Below are 14,805 nucleotides of genomic sequence, written 5' to 3'. Positions count from 1 at the left end.
CGTCTCTGTCTTTCAATTCATGTGGAACCCAATGTGACATCTTTTGAATCATTCCCATGGCTTTCAAGCGTTTGGAGACTGTTGTTTGATCAACGCCTAATGCTGCTGCAAGTTGTTCCTGCGTTTGACACGAATCCTGCTCGAGCAATGCTGTCAATTCTTCGTCTTGAAATTTTTTTGGCTGTCCAGCTCACTCTTGGTCTGCCAAGCCGAAATCACCACTTCTAAACCGTGCAAACCACTTCTGACACGTTCGCTCAGCTAGAGCATGGTCACCATACACTTCCACCAAAATACGATGACTTTCAGTCGCACTTTTCTGCATGTTAAAGTAATGCAGCAGGACACCCCGCAAAAACACTTTATCAGGCACAAATTGCGCCATGTTCACTTAACTACAAACTGGTGTTGTTGACGTTTTAATCCACTGCCCTATACTACGAACGATACGCGATGACAGGGATTTGCAACACATGTGTGGATACACGGAACTGTGGGACGCTCCGTTCGTTGCGCCATCTCTTGTCCACCCGCACGAATTAATTCCTAGACCAAATATATATTTCACTTGGAAGAGTTCATGTAAAATTAGTATACAACCTCCGGATAATGTTACAGAGCTTGAAGAATTGCTATTGTTTTAAGAAAGATTTGTTGAATGATAATATTCATGTTAATTATGGAATAAATTTAAGCTTGAAAAGGGACATACAAAAAGCACGTGCTAATGCCTTTCCCCTTTTCTCCTAAAGAGTAAGGAACATTCTAACTTTTCGATATTTACCTAAATTTAAAGTTGACTATCTCTAATAGTAACTTACAGAGGATACAAACTTTAAGCTCTACACCAGTGGTTTCCAATCTTTCGATACTCGCAAACCGTAAAAAACAGACATATGGACCTGGTCAAATAGAACGTACCATCCTCCTAACGACACTGATCAAAAATAATTTCCGGGAGCCAGTGGTTCAAAACCAGTGCTCTACACGTTAGGCAATTGAAGCAAACCCATGCAAATCGAAGTTATAAACGCTTAAAATAAACATAATTAGCGAAAAAATGTATACAAGTCATCACTAAGTTACACGTATGACTCTCAAAACAAATTGCCATACTTGAAGTAAACATTTCCCACTTTATATAAACAAACAAAAACTTAAAAGAGAAATAGAATATATTAAATCATCTACTTGTAATATTTTCCTCGCAGATGAAAGCTGAATTATAAAATATACATATTGAACACAAAATACTGGCTTACACATTATAATGAAAATACTCGATTTCTTTTATATATTTTTTATTATATGTATTTCTTTTATATAAATATATACGCATCAAAGTTATAATTTATGAAGAAAATTGCTGACTTGTTCCAAACAGAGCATCCTTATATGTCCTGAAGGACGTTCTAAAGTTCTACTAATCTCCATCTCACCTTTAGAAAATAGCAAAACAGAAGTGGTATTCAACATAACACAGTGCAGCGCGACGTTGTGACTAATTGTTGTTATAGCTGCTGTTAGAAATAGTACGGTTCATGAAAGAAAAAAAAAATCAGAAAAACAAAATAAACCAAGCAGCTGTGACTCAACAAAAATAATATCTCGATGCAATTAACTCGTTTTCAGCACTGTGTTATATTATTTCAAAAATTGCTTTCTTCTTCTTTCTTGCTGTGAATCTACAAAATTCACAGTATTCCTCGCATAGGTGAATAGCAACTGTAATCCTGGAGAAAGACATAGCAACGACTAACTGAAGTTAACATTGTCAAATTTACCCTATCCCAATAAATTTCACCCAGAAAGACTGAGCTTGCCATTTTCTTATTGTTACTCTAACAGCCGTTCTTACTTTCATCGTTTACCTATTCAAAAAAACTGCATTATTTAAAACATTTTGGTACACTTTTGTTAAAGCCTACGTAAATCTGACAATCTGACCTGCGCCATGCTTTTCCTTTTACTATCGACTGTACTTATGATTGTAAGTACTTATATTAATATATTGGACTACACAGTCCATAAAGCTACATACATAAAAATATTTCTACAAACAACTACACAAAGTGACCTGTGTCATTCATCTTCCACTTGTTCTACGAATACAGGTAACAGCTTCATTTAAAGAAATGTTATATGATACGCATATGCATAACTTTGATAGAGAACTCTTCATCTTTATGACAGAAAAAAGTACAATTTGCAACTGGCTACGCTTCTATGATGAATTTTAAGTACTTCCGTTTCAGTATCTTCTAAAACGAAAGAGAGTGTACATGGCAACAATCTCATTCTCTGTGCTGACTCAACTTCAATTCACTTAGCTGATTTTACTTATGATTCACCACTGTCCATTGTAAGATAAGGTAACTATATTCTTACTCAGTGGACGTTTTTGGAAAAGGAAGTATAACTATGTAACTATGATGTACTGTAAGAAACCATCTAATGGTAGCCTCAGAGACAAGTACAAATCAAAGACATTTTCTTGTATTAGGAAGTCATTGACATTTGCCAAACGTCATGAGAAAATGAAGTAATATGCATAAAAAATGCTGTAAGAAGTTTATTACAACTACATGATATATTTACATAGCTCACATTATATAAGCAAAACAATAATCAAATTTACGATAACAAAATTATCTTACTCCATTTTACGGACACTTCAATTGCAACAACCCAATAGTTACGGGAATTTCTAGCCTAACAAAGATTAACTTACTTATTTATATGAAGTTTTATGTAACATTTCCCAGAACCCCTAATTTGTGATTACACACTACGAATGTTCTTCTGGGAAAGCTTTCTGGTCACCTTGTCTACTCCCTCTAATTGTTCTTAATTTAAATGCGAAAAATAATTACTCAAAAATGAGAATTTTTCCTTATACATGGTCATAATTTTCCATCAAATGTTGTATCAAACTTATCTTTGACAATCATTTGGTCAAATAAATTGACTAAAACTTTTACATGCACTATAAACGATCAAATATAAAACTTAATTTTGTTGCTCATTTGTTTACATTTCTTCATTCAATTGTTACATTTATTGGTAGGCATAGAGTGCAACGCGGTACTCGCTTGAGGCAATTTTTTAAAAGTAAGCTGTTTAAATCGTAAATCTCAAAATAAACAAGCAATTGAACCGTGCATGTGAAATGTGAAAGCTCACCAACCTGTAGTTTTTGGCCTTATCAACCTAACATCAACCCCACTTTTTCCAAAGCTTCTTTGTATTTATTGTAATATTCTTCAAGTTTACAGTTATACAAAACAGGATGCTGGTTGTAGGCATCAATAAGCATTTCAATTGCTTCCCGTTTCTACATTTAGCGTCACAGCACAGTGATCTTTGTTTTCTTTGATGCAATGTTGGATAGGAATAGAACATGTTTTATTTTAGAACAGTTGAATCAATGTTGTAACCAACCCAAAAGTTGCTTACAACTTGGTATCGTACACACCCAAATTCCACTTTGCTGAAACATTTTATACAATATTTAATGGAATATTTGATGATGTACAACCAGCTTTAGACTTACAATGTAACAATGTGAAAGGAAAATGTTTCGCTATATGTTATGCAGTTATAACAACTTTGACCTCATGGACAGTTACAAATTGAGTATAATAATCGCATTTTACAGCTGGACGAGTTTTAAATGTTTACCTTTTCATCCACAGAAATTCAAGTTTAAAATTGCCTCAAATTGAAAATCTGGTATATTCCTTATCTTCTAGGAGAAATAGGAGTGTTAAAGATGCGCACTAAACTCTCTATTCTGAAAAAAACTGATTTAATTCGTGGAGCTGTCTTTCGAGCGCACATTTGAGAAAATGTTAAACAGCAGATGTGCACACCAAGAATATTGCCTACTCTGAAGACATGGTGAACGAGCGAATAAAAGAGAGAGAACTTAAATAACTATAACATAAACGGTAACAATTATTGGAATAAAAAAGGTAACAACAATAAGTGAAAATATATAAAACAACAACAAAGTTAACGAAAAAAAATTAGTAGAAATCCGACAATAAAAATATCCACAGAAAATGTTCTTTGTACTGCGTGAAAGATTACACTGGCAAAATTTCATGGGTAAGGGTTAATGACCGAAACACCCTTTTCTTCTATTGGGTAGTAAAATCGATAAGTCAAACTTAACGAACAATTGCGATCACAAGCAGAAAGTTTGAATGAGCAGCCCAGTCTGTACTGGCAAATGTGAAGAGTATAGAACAATCAATGCTCAGTGGTAATATCAGTTACTGACAAGACTAAATTCACCCCAGAAAGCGGCCTGGCCTTCTGAAAACTAATGTTACCTTTTTGGACGGCAATGCAAGACCATACTTAGTGGTAGTAAAACAAAACCACTTTACCATCCTCGGTTAGGAACACCTTACCCATCCACCGTACAGTCCCGACGTGCTCCATCTCTCTCCGACACTGAAGGCGGCTCTCAGCAAAGGGTATGTGAAATCAATGACAAAGTAAAGAGAGTTGTGAAGTAATTTTTCCGTTTACAGGACACAAATTGTTTCCACAAGGGATTTTCAAACCATGTAAAGAAGTATGTCAAACAAATCAATGTCCTTGTTTCTTATGTGCCAAAATTATAAAGGAAGCCTCGTTCTTTATTCCCACATTATGTCTTGCACAAATATGTATATCTGTACATAGCCGTCAAGGGAAACTTTTTTTCCGACTCACTCTCGTAGACCTTGAATTCTTAGTATGCTTGATTTTGGTGGTTTCAGAGTTATAGCCAATCAAAGTTGAAGTTTAGTCAAAACTTTAGCACAAAAAATTACAAATTGATATTGAGAACAAAAATTCAGATAATAATGGAACAAATCAAAACAATAAGGTTAAACATTTCATGGGTAAGGTTTCAGGTTAAACATTAAGTAAATGCAAATTAATGAAGAATACTATTTCTCCGCAATCAGGAAGTCACTACTAGTAAACATATTTCAAACCAGATCACGGTAATAAAATTTTAACACAACCTAAATTATTTCCTCTCTATTAGAATGTATTTTCCTAGTAATGAATAATTTTTTTTTTTTTACGTCTCCCCTCTCTCCATCTTAGACTCACCTCTGGGCTAAACACTTAAACATACATTTAGATTGCAACAAAATCTAATTTTAAATTGGAGAACACATTTATTTCAATATCTGATATTGATTACGGGAAGTAAGTCAGTTTAGGGAAAAACTGCATGTTTCTTTAAAAAATGCGAAAAAGATAGTAACTGGAGAACAGGTGTTATAAAATTACTTACTTTAAAAAAATGTGTCTACGGTTAAATTATTTACCTGCACATAAAAAATATTATCCATATTTATGTTCAAAAATTGTGACACGGTCTTGTCAAGATCGTAAATAATGTAATAATTTACAATGATATTTGTATCTTAACATCTTTATTATATCTTTATTTGTACTTATGGGCAAAATGTAATTTTAAAATATGCACAAGCTGTCCAAGAAAGGAAGAAGAAGAATGTGAAAAGATAAATAGAAGTAATTTCTTTTCTGTTGTTGTGTGATGATATTTTGTTATGATAGTGATTCGACGATGTGAGTTTAGCTGTCATAGCAACGAAAAAAATAAATAATACATAACAGAGGATCCATCTCGTGAAATCTATATGTACAATTTTTAAAGAGTGTAAATGATTAACTTGTTTCGTACTACAATAAAAAGTAATATCATGATGCAGTGTGTAAAATGGATTTTGTTAAATCAGTAACCTTAGTTATATAAATGTACAAACTGTGGACTTTACGTTATATAAATTGGTGGTTTATCGCCTCAGGATTTTAGGAGATTTGTGTGAAGTTAAGTAAACAATCTCCTAAATAATTAACTCCAGGATTGCAGATTGATTTTAAGGCTACGTAGTGATTTTGCTTTTAAAAAAAAAATCATTTTCAGAAATATCAAAATGAGTCTTCCTGGTATAGAAAATGCCACTGAATCAAATGGTAATAGAGAGACGAACTCCCTTGACCTACCTGACCTAATTAAACAGCAGATTGGACAACTGAGGCAAGATTTTGGTAACCGAATGGATCAACAAATGGAACAAATGAAACAATTCGACAGTAAGATCGACATTAACAGTCAACATTTATCAGAAAAGATTAATCAGACAAATCAACGAATTGAACAAAGTGGCCTTACAATGGAACAGATTATATGTAGATTTACCGAAGTGCGAAATTCCGTTGAAGTAATAGAAACTATAGTTAATGATCACACTACCCAAATAAGTGAACCTGAACCTTCTACAGAAACTATGGAGAATACAGATCCTAAATTTGCATCAAAGAAGAAATATGACATCATTGATTTAAATGTGTGGATGAAATTTGCTGAGTGTTTGCAAAAACATACTGTGGTATTGGTTGGATTAAATTATCCCGACTTCTCTCTTCATTCGAATGTTTTTGATTATCTTACTGATGCCGCGTGTAACGAAGATTTTAGTATGCATCAATATGCGAAAAGTTATGGTCATCTTTGTCTAGTGAATGCTATTGGTTGCTTGTATTCACGGTATACTCAACATATTAATTCTGGAGATGAAGTAATTGTAATCGAATCGTTTAATGATATGTACACGGCATTTGTTCATGTAGCAGGAAGAAAGTTGATTCCAGTATTCGTGAAATTCAGAAAGAGAACGTGTGTTCCCACCAATGCTTGTAATGATTGGTCGATTGAGTTGGAGCTGTTGAAATGTTCACTCAACAAAAAGACCAAAATGACAATAATGAACAATCCGATGGTGCTTGTACAAAACGTGATGCAATGTGTTGACTTCAATCATCTAGGTATGACATTGCAAAATTTTGAAAATCCATCAATGGTGCAATACAGTACTAACCTGAATCAAACTAACTTTAATCGAAACCAAGTTCGAAATATCCATCTGAGATTAAAGTGTGATCCCAATGTAAAAAGTAACGTTAAATTCACGTTTACCGGTAATGTAACCGAATCTAATCTTAGTAGCAATAGTAATAGTAATCGTACTACACTTAAGAAGCATGTACTCACTAGATCTAATTTCCCTCGAATTGGATTTCGTAGAAATTTCATAGATGGCGCAAATTCTCAAAATAAGAAACAAAGGACTATAGAAGTAAATAACGCGCAATACTGTATTCCGGTTTATGACTTTCAATGCAACCTGAATGAATTCGTTGGTCATGTAACTTGAGCTAATGTTGTGGCATCCGAGAAAGAATATATATTCAATTGATTTTTGTTATACTGGTACTTCACTGTAAATACCGTTATGATTTCGTTTGTTATTTGCACTTCATTTGAATTCTATGAAGATAATTCATTCATACATTTATGATCTTGATAAGAACTTTTGTTCAAAACGTAACACTTTTTTTATGAACTGCATTTTGGCACGTTCTTCGAAGTATACTAAAAGTAAATGGATGCAATTAGTTAAAACAGTTCCTTCTGAGATTGTGACCAAAGTTAACATGAATGAATTTAATCTTTGAATTTATTCTTAATATGATAATTTCTTTACTTGTGCTAGTTTTTGTTGTGATGTTTATTATAGTGTTTTATTCTGGATATTGTCGATATTTCAACTTTAATTTGTATTTTGTTCGAATATATCATATGTTTGATCCTTTCTTGTTTAAAAGAGCAATTATGTAAATGTCATAATGATATCCTCTTCACAATCTTCTTAATTGTGCCCGATAAAATAACATACTTTTTTAACCTTCAACTTATAATACGTATCAATGGCCACAAAAGGACCTAAAATTAAAACAACTTTTATGCCGTTATTTGAATGTACCTCTTGTTATCGACGTTGAAGTGTGTATATATTTGAAATGAAATTAAGACAATTAAGATAATATATGAAAATAATATTGATATAAAAGTAAATATGATATATGATTATAATAATTGTAATTTTTATATATACGAGGGTCATTCAAAGACTTAAGTAATTAGTATGTAATAGTTAACGGTCCAGAACTTCTCATTTTTTTATTTTTAGAAGAAAAAAAGGTCCCACTGTCCAGGCGCCACATACAACGATACTTGTATTTTAACATCTTTATTATATCTTTATTTGTATTTATGGACAAAATGTACTTTTAAAATATGCACAAGCTATCCAAGAAAGGAAGAAGAAAAATATGAAAAGATAAATAAAAGTAATTTCTTTTCTGTTGTTATGTGATGATATTTTGTTATGATAGTGATTCGACGATGTGAGTTTAGCTGTCATAGCAACGAAAAAAATAAATAATACATAACAGAGGATCCATCTCGTGAAATCTATATGTACAATTTTTAAAGAGTGTAAATGATTAACTTGTTTCGTACTACAATAAAAAGTAATATCATGATGCAGTGTGTAAAATGGATTTTGTTAAATCAGTAACCTTAGTTATATAAATGTACAAACTGTGGACCTTACGTTATATATTTTAAAACAATGCTATGAAATAAACGCACAAGAAAAAATTAATTTCTCAAGACTTTACTCCTAAATTGTCAGTTCAGAAATAACCAGTTAAACTCAGAGAAACAATATATCTGAATATTACTGTACAATAAATATTTAAGGGATAGTGAAAACAAAATAATAATAATAATAATAATAATAATAATAATAATAATAATAATAATAATAATAATAATATATTAATAATAAAATAAAAATAAAAAAATAAAGTTCTATGAAATTCAGAAGGATGCAAGCATTTAAATATGATTGCAAAATGCTTAACATAAAAGGTTGCATTCATACGCCATTCAGAGCGTACACATATTTTAAAGTTCGTTTTATTGCTATTACTATAGAAATGACAGTGAACAGCACTGCGTTTTTAACTGATACACAACGCACACCATTCGTCTTTCTGCTAATCCAATATTTATTAGAGAATCTAGTTATTGTGTTAATAAAAGGTGCGTGCCATCGTACTGAACTTTCTCGTTCCAATTTTGTAAACTAAATAACTTTATGCTACAGTTATTACTGAAACAGTTATTTGTGAAATACGAACAATATCATGACGCCTTTGGGAAACTGCGTTCGAAGAAATCTCACCACCAAGAGTAAACTACCCTTTGCGGTATTTTTGTAAGAAGTAATTTACGCGCATTACAAATTATTAATGAAATATTTATTTATGAAATATCTATGAAGAAAATCGTCTAAATCGTTTTTGAGAAAACGTCCGAAAGGTAACTGAACCCACGAGTATTAAATTATTTGTGGATTGTTTCATGAGAAATGACATCCTATACTGTGGGGACATTAATGAAACAATTATCTATTAAGCATGGCAAAATCGCCCGAAAAAATCACTCAAAGAATAGACTCTCTTCTACATTTTTTTTTTCAAGACAAATGAGTTATGCCTCATCGTTAGATTATTAATTAAAGTATTTGTTTACCAAATATGAACAAAGTCTCCTAAGTACACAGAGAAAAATCCGTTCTCCGGACAGCGGTATATTGTACAAATATACGGTATCCTCTTGCTTACTATAGAAATCAGTACGGAGCAGACATTATCCATATGCTACATAGGCACTGCCTTTAGGTGTTACATCATGCCGTTGCAGGATGTTGGACATCGACATCCGTATATCACATGCATATACTTATGTTACCTTCGTCAGCTATATGTTATATACGTCCATTTGTATGTGAGATCCTGATCGCCTACATTGTTTCATACGGAAAGTAAGTATAGATGGAACACTTATACAGAAAGTATTATAAAACATGCGTTTTCAGTTATACGTCTGCTGTATGTTAAGTCCAAAAACTACAGGAATTACGCATGTAACCTATCTTTTTAAGTACGCCACCTACATTTTTCTCTCAGTGTAGTTTTTTGACAAAATCACCCGAAAAAATTCAACCTCAAAGAATAAACTATCCCTTGTTGATTTTTCAAGGATAAACGAGTTAGGTTAGTAATGAAATATTTATAAAATATGAATAAAATTGCCTGAATTGTTTTTGAGAAAATCGGTCAAAAATCATGAATAAACTACCCCTTACGGATCTTTTTTCAAGACAAATGAATCCTATCATATTCTTAGGTTAGTAAAGAAATATGGTGAATGGCGAAAACTTCATAACGAGGAACTACATAGTTTATGTCGTTTACCAATCATTGTTAGGGTAATCAAATCTAGGAGGCTGAGGTGGGTAGATCATGTAGCTAGGATGGAAGAAAATAGAAACGCATTCAGTTTTGACTGGCATATCAATCGGAAAACGACCATTAGGAAGACCTAGGCGCAGATGGGAGAACAATATTATGAGGGATCTCGCAGAAATAGAAACTGGATTTAGTTGGCTAAGGATAGAAGTTAATGGAGAGTTTTTTTGTAAACGCGACATTGAACCTCCGGGTTTCATAGGCCATAGAGTTAGTTAGTTAATAAGTGTTTCCTGGAAACAATGTACTGAACAATGCGGCTATTATTATGTCGATACTTCTACGCTTAAGCATCAGTTTACAAAATGAAGTAGTATTTTCTCGCTTCTAGGACTTCGTTGCAACACAGAAAAATTGCGATTCTTGTGTTGCACTTAATAAATATAAGTACATTGACACATGACACTAAAAGGACAACAATTTTTATACTTGTAGTAATGCATGCATTAATAAACATTGAAAAGACAATGGTTCAATTAGTTCCAGTACTTAAAGTAATTTTGTGAACCATAAAATTAAGTTAACTATCCACCTCACTAACTACTATTATGTTATATTTTTGCAAACAATACTCTCCTGTTCGTTACTGAATATTTCATGAATATTTCTATTCAACTGCTGATATTGCATGTCAAAAGTTTTTTTTTTTTTTTTTTTTTTTTTTTTTTTTTTTTTTTTTTAAGCATATAGTGTACTTCTCACTTTTAGAAAAAAGAAACTGTGATAAAAGCAGTTCAACAATCGGGCACTTTAAAGATCAACAACCTGCATAACTTTCATACTTTTTTCTTCTATACCATATTTAGGCTACATTTTTATTTAAAGGATAATTACACAACTAAAGAAAAAATTGTAAACAAATAGCAATGCATTATGTTTTATTATTGTTATTTCGATTTTTGAACACAACACCTGCATCATAATAGCTTATAAAGAATGTAAGAACTGGTTTCTCGAAGACGTACTTATATCTTCATGAAAAATAATGATCTCATCATTACATCTCATGATCAATACAAAACAATTTTCAAATATTCTAAATGGTACCTATGATCGACATACGGAACTCTAGCTAGATTATTTGTGTTCATGATCGTTAAAATACACTAGTTAGGAAACACCATACCGTGCTCAGCTATATCTTCCAATACTCAGACAACTGACAAGGGAACATCTTATATTGATAGTAGCATTGCCCAATCAAACAATGCGCAATCGATACAGGAGTGAAGAAAAGTGAGAAATTCAAAATTTTACGGGCCGATTCCCAGAAACACAGAAGATACAGAGGAAAGAAGGATGTAGAATAATGTGAAGGTAGGAATGCAAAAGACACACTGACACAGAAAGAACTTCAAAATTATTAAAGTGATCAAAATGACATTTACACAACAGTATAGTAAACAAACATTGTACCCACAGACACGCTCAATAACATCATATGTAATGCAGTGTTGCCAACTGAGCACAAAATGAAATTTTGTTAAATGGCACGGAACACAAATTATAACATCTAGCAAATCTAATTATGAGTAGAACCATACCTGTGACTCTTGATGTACTGTGTTGCCAACGTTTGAGGATAGGCCTATATGAATTCCTATAGGCCTATTTCAGTGATTATATTCTTGTTTGTGATCTCATATTTTGGTTTTAACTAGTTCGAATCGTGTACTGTATATACTCTTCTACATCCAAGATTCATATAGGAATTCATATAGACCTATTCTCAAACGTTGGCAACATTGTATATCACAATTTTACAGATATAGTTCTACTCATAATTAGAGTTGTTAGATGTTATAATTTGTGTTCCGTGCTATTTAACAAAAGTTCATTTTGTGCTCAGTTGGCAACACTGCATTACATATGATATTATTGAGCATGTCTGTGGGTATAATGTTTGCTTACTATACTGTTGTGTAAATGTCATCTTGGTTACTTTAATCATTTTGAAGTTCTTTCTGTGTCAGTGTATCTTTTGCATTGCTATCTTCACCTGACTATAGATTACTTTTTCCTCTGTATCTCCTGTACTTCTGGGTGTCGGCAATATAAGATGTTCTCTTGTGAGTAATTATTTTTTCATGATTTATGCACAAACAATATCTACAAAATCTATGGATTGCATGCTGCATTAACGCATTTTTTTATTACCATTTTGTAGGTTCAGTGCACATGTTGTTTTTTCTTTGTAATATTGGAAATATTTTATCTTTAAGATCTCTCTATATGAAGATACTTTCAGAGTTTAAAATATTCATATCTGGGGCTGGATTAACAAGTAAGCAAAATAAGGTGCTTAGGGCATCAAGTAAAACGGGGCACTACATAAATTTTCATAGCCGAATTTACCATGGTCCATATAATGCAATACTGCAAATGGTCCACCTGAAACAGTATCCGCAAAGGGGGTACCCCACATTACAAAAAAACAAAAACAAAAAAAGATATTACGATCTAAACCAAGGGTCATGAAATCGTAGTAGGACCCCCCCCCCACAGTCTAAATAAAATCAGATAAACTTAATATGTAGTCTACGAACTTTGTACTTTCTGTACAACATCAGTGAAATACCCATACACTTCGTCGAAAACAAACTTATCGGTGAAATAATAATAATAATAATAATAATAATAATAATAATAATAGATGTAATGATTAATAACTGAGGATCTCATTAAAGATTCTGCAATTTAAAAAAGTAGGAGAAAACTTTTCAAATATAAATAAAGTACAGTACACAAAGATATATATATACAGTTTCCATATAATACTAAGTTTTATATAATTTCGAAAAATAAAATTTAAAATTGTAAATAAGGAGGCCACGGCTTTTCGGTTCAAATTTGGTTATTTTGTGTGACTAATGTGCCAAATAGTGCTATCAGAAAACTTCAGACCAAGGAAATGTTAAAAAGTTACCAAAAATTACGATGGAATTTACCATCTATGGGTAGGGTTGATAAAAAGACGTAAGGTTTTCGGTTCAGATTTGATCCCAATGTATTCCTGAGGTCCCAAACAGTGGTTTTGGGAAATTTCAGACCGCGAAAACCCCTCAAATTGCACAAAAGTACGATAAATTTTTTTTTTCCTTGGACACTACATGTTAGGTTCTTTTTTATATATAAATAATAGGGCGATCCGACACCTATCGACCACTTTTTAACATTCTATCTTTCATCCAAGCAAACTTTATTCACTTCCAGTTAAATAAACAAGTCTAAAATATTCAAAAGTTCTTTCAAGTGACACAATTTGTGAGATTCCACAAAGCATGACGTGTCATACTATCAAAAGTCAATATTTCTAAGCAAATTTTAGAGCACCACTAGCAAATATTTACTGGAAACACTGCTCAAGACATATGATATATAAAAAGATCAAATTGAGTCAAAGAAATGCAGGTTACCTTTATTATACCTCGCCTCATATAGATTAGGGTATATTGAAAGTTGGAAAAATTAATGAAAAATTTAACGGATTAAAATTAAAAATTAACGTAACGAAAAAATGCTAAACAATAATTTTAATAATGATTCAAAAAATGGATCAAAAGATTGCAATCTTGGCCGAGAATGATAGGAATTATAAAAAAAATGCATCAAAAGATTACGATCTGGACCAGTAATTAGTTTTGAGACGGTCGCTAAATCGAGTTTTCGTATTTTCTACGAAATAAGCCCATCATATTGAGTTAAGTGATAGTTTGGGTTTGACTACACTTATGTAGTTCTTCAGATACAAGGCGTAAAAGAAAATTTTTAATTGAAATATATCGGATCTTTTGATCCAAAAATATAATGAGTCAGAGAAGAGGGATTAAAATTAACTTCAAAATTAACTGATTAAAATTAAACATTGTAATTTTGAATATTATGAAATAAGAATTGTCTTGAGTTGTGAAAGTTAGAATAAAATTTAATGGCTTTCTGTGTTTTGAAAAAAAAATAAATAAAAGTGTCATAAAATTGAAAAATCTTTAATAATTATGATTTTATCGTTACAAACTCCATGACCTAGATCTCTTGGCAAGCTGGAGACATTTTGGGAAAAGCCACCTGCATTAATCTAAATATGCAGTGGAATCGCCTAATTTAATTAAATAAAAAATTAACAAATTTTAGACTGAAGTAATCGTTAATTTTTCTGAACGAATTAATTATACGCCTAGGTATACCTAAAATAGAATATACATACATCCATATATATATATATATATATATATATATATATCCACGGTTTAAATTTTTCTCTAAACAGTATTTTGAACGTCAGGAATACAAATTTGAACCAAAAACTGCGGGCCTTTTATTTATCTCAATCATAGACGATAAATTCCATCGCAATTTTGGTCAACTTTTATTTTAGAATATATTATTATTTTGTGAATTACACATATATAGGTGCACCAGAATCTTCTAAATGTTTAGGGCCCGTAAGGGACTTAATCCGGCCTTGTTCATATGGAGACATTGTAAATAATTCTTATAATGTATTAGTAAATAAAGTATTAACTTTTCCATTTACTTAAGCGAACTTCT

The 14,805-nt window shown here is 31.9% G+C and overlaps 1 long non-coding RNA gene across 3 annotated transcripts in view; it reads right to left on the bottom strand.

Moving 5' to 3' along the window:
* LOC145693035 (uncharacterized) overlaps positions 1-14,805 on the bottom strand; it is a 348,162-nt gene that overhangs the window by 104,658 nt on the left and 228,699 nt on the right. The window lies entirely within an intron of this gene.

The sequence above is a fragment of the Thermobia domestica genome, chromosome 8, assembly GCF_964235325.1.
Source record: "Thermobia domestica chromosome 8, izTheDome1.hap1.1, whole genome shotgun sequence".
In the NCBI taxonomy this organism is placed as follows: domain Eukaryota; kingdom Metazoa; phylum Arthropoda; class Insecta; order Zygentoma; family Lepismatidae; genus Thermobia; species Thermobia domestica.
The sequence above is the reverse complement of the archived record's forward strand: the minus strand, read 5'-3'. Positions and strand labels throughout refer to the sequence as shown.